Genomic DNA, 3,217 nt, shown 5'->3' with positions numbered 1-3,217 from the left:
GAGCTGGATGGGAAGTGGAGCTGCCGGGATTAGAACCGGCGCCCATATGGGATCCCGGGGCTTTCAAGGCGAGGGCTTTAGCCGCTAGGCCACGCCGCCGGGCCCGAATATATTTCTAATATCCACGAAAAGATTCTGAGTCATGGAACTAGGCTAAGCCCCAAAGCTCCACGTGAAGAGCCGAGGGCATTTGGGTCCTAGTAGAGCCAGCAGCTGCCCCTGAAGTCTGATTCAAAACTTTCAAGATTGAGCACATTAACACAGCTGTTTAATAAGGAGTGATACCTTGTGCTTGGTTTGGTAACACATATAATAAAACTAAAACAATACAGAGAAGATTAGCATGGCCCCTGTGCAAGGACGACACGCAGATTCCTGAAGCGTTCCATAATAAAAAAAATAATAATTAGGAGTGATACCTTGATGCCTACATGAGCGATTCATCAGGAAATCCCACTTTGATGGGATGCGAATATGTGGGTTATTTTTCCTTTTAAGAAGTCTGTGAGTTTTGGGAGAACTTGACCCCTAGAAGTGTGCTAGATGCTCCTCTCTGCTTGAGCCCTTCACCTTTCCTGGTCTCCCATGTCCCTCTTTCCCTAATTCCCCACCTCTTTCCCTTGCTTTGTCCTGTCCACAAACATTTACAAGGCACCTGCTCCACACTAGGGGTTGTGGACTCTGCCTGCTGAATCTACATGTCACGTGTAGCTAAAAATCTATCTATCTATCTAGATTTCCAGATGTCTATAAGTATCAAAATAGTCTGTAAAGTTTAGGGCAGGGATAGGGAATATTTAATACATGGTCAGTATATATTGACTTATAGGTAATTGTGAAAGATTTCTCTGATCTTATCAGTTGCAGACACTGCAGGAGATAAGGCTCGTATGCCTGTGACATACCTCTGTGAATGCAGTGTGGTTACGCCATGTTTGAAGGTGAGGAAACCACAGCTCCCCTTCAAAGTTGGCATACCTTGCTCAGAATCATGTGGCTTGTCAAAGACAGATGGGGATTTCACAACCTGACTAGCGCCAAACTCAAAACCCATCCTTTTGCCATGGGATCTCTTTTATAGTCCATTTAAAATATAGGGGGATATGTCAGCAGGTTTATGGGTATCAGAATTAATGATGCATTTATATCAGTATAAAAATAAATATATATATTTAATATATATATATATACACACACACACACACATACATATGAGGGTGTTCAGAAAGTTCATGAAGATGTTTATATTGAAAAAAAAACTGCATACATTTCCAAGTCTTTTGTGGGAAAAGGAACTTTTTAAAATCAATTCATTTTATTTGAAAAGTAGCTCACTTTCCAAAAGTCCATCCCAGCTCAAATTGGGCCTGATGAAGCCGGGAGGTGAGAACTCAATCTAGCTTTCCGATGTGGAAGGCAGGGATTCAGCTCCGTGAGGCATTTCCTGCTTCCTCTCAAACACACCTGCAGAAGGCCGGAACTGGGAGTGCAGCTGGCACTCAAACTTTGGCACCCCATCATGGGATGTGGGCATCTCAAGGAGAAACTTGACATGCTGCTAAATATCCAACCCCGAAACTTGTCATTTAGTTCCATGCTCCACAAATGTTTTGAAACACCCTGCTACGAGGTTTGATTGGCATTTTCAGCAAAAGACTGAGATCGGCTTTCCTCAATGAGGAAGATCCTGCCTAGAGAAAGTCTCCTTTGAACCCCACTTTCTGGTTCCAGTTCCCTGCCAGTGAACAGCTTAAAAAAATCCAGCTTTCAGAATTCAGTGTTTTTACTAAGTACAGATACACCCGCTTAGCTGAAGGGGTTGCACAAATATCTGTTTGTGTTGTTCCATTGAAGGATAGTAACTGGATTTCTGCCTGCTACTCCATTCTCTTGTAGAGCAATGGTTAATTTAAGCATGTGTCAGGTTGTAGTCCCAGCACATTTTACTAATGTCAATATTTTTGCTACCTAATAGCATACAGTATTATACCTGGAATCTTCCAGCCTGGCAGGGTGCTATTACAAAAGATTGCTTAATTGTAGATTACTACTGTACATTTAAATTTCAGTAGCGTATTAAGTTGTCAGACTTAATTACCGTTATATATTTAGATTATGCCACAGATTATTTAGTTCGGTATCCAGGTTTGCCAACCTGTTCTCTGGGTGACATGACAGGGCAGTAATTAGAGCATTACTGAAAAACCTGATGTTTTCCAGGGAGATGTCCAGGAAGCCTGGTGTTCTTACTGATCCTCTGGCGAGTCTGGACTCTGCTGTCCCTCGGCCTCAAGCTCCCCTGGCGAATCTGTGTGGAATAGTCTTGGCGGCTCAGGCTTGACTTGGTAAGTTTGGAATGGCTGTAAAGATGTGGCTAAGTCCACTGATCAGAGTTGTTACCAGATACCCAGTGGCAAAGTCTCTGACCCTGCTGACATGTGTTTCCTTTTTGAGAGAAAGAGTTTGCTGCTCTTATCCATGGATTCACTTCCCAGAGGCCTACAATTGCCAAGGCTGGGCTGAGAATTCAATTCGGGTCTCCCATGTGGGTAGCAGGTACCCAACTATACCTGAGTAATCACTGCTATCTCCCAGGGTCTGCGTTGGTGGGAAGCTAGAATTGGGAGCCGGAGACAGGATGAAGCCCAGGGAGTCCACTATGGAACACTGGAGTCTTATTCACTAAACACCTCATCCCATTTCTGTACCGTGCGGAGTCATCTTTGGCATTATAACAGGTTTATCAGCATCTCAGACTTCTCCCTGCTAGATGAGCCACTACATCCTCGGTTGCAATAACCAAAAGAATGATCAAATGACATCAGGTGATGAAACTGCACCTGAATGAGAATCTCAGAGCTACAGACAGGGAGTGAAGCCTGCCCAACAGCCAGCCATCTTCTGATGCATAACGTCAAAGATGTTTTCTACCTCCTGCGAGAATCCCACCCTCCACTATATTTCAAATTCTTGAAAGTACTCACATGTCTGTCTTGAAGCTGGGTTAGAAGAGGAGTATTGACACAAAACAGGAAGAAGGGTGAGGGGGGGTTGCAAAGTTTCTCTGGAAGGTGAGATTGTCTGCTAACACACTCTAGCTAGATTCCTTCATTAGCAATTGTATTTGGCAACATTTCATAGGGTTCTTATTTCTCCTTGAAATGGGCTCACAGTCTGGCGATGGCTTCATGTTAGGCAAGCAGACTTGATGATCTTT

The 3,217-nt window shown here is 43.7% G+C and overlaps 1 non-coding gene across 1 annotated transcript; it reads left to right on the top strand.

Annotated features, from left to right (window-relative positions):
- Positions 1–288: 288 nt before the first annotated feature.
- Positions 289–395, top strand: LOC118760712 (U6 spliceosomal RNA). The gene has a single exon (XR_004996942.2). It is a non-coding gene; the product is annotated as a U6 spliceosomal RNA (small nuclear RNA).
- Positions 396–3,217: the final 2,822 nt, after the last annotated feature.

This window comes from Ochotona princeps, chromosome 11, assembly GCF_030435755.1.
Source record: "Ochotona princeps isolate mOchPri1 chromosome 11, mOchPri1.hap1, whole genome shotgun sequence".
NCBI classification, from domain to species: Eukaryota; Metazoa; Chordata; class Mammalia; order Lagomorpha; family Ochotonidae; genus Ochotona; species Ochotona princeps.
Note: the sequence above shows the minus strand (reverse complement) of the source record. Positions and strands in the feature narration are given on the sequence as shown.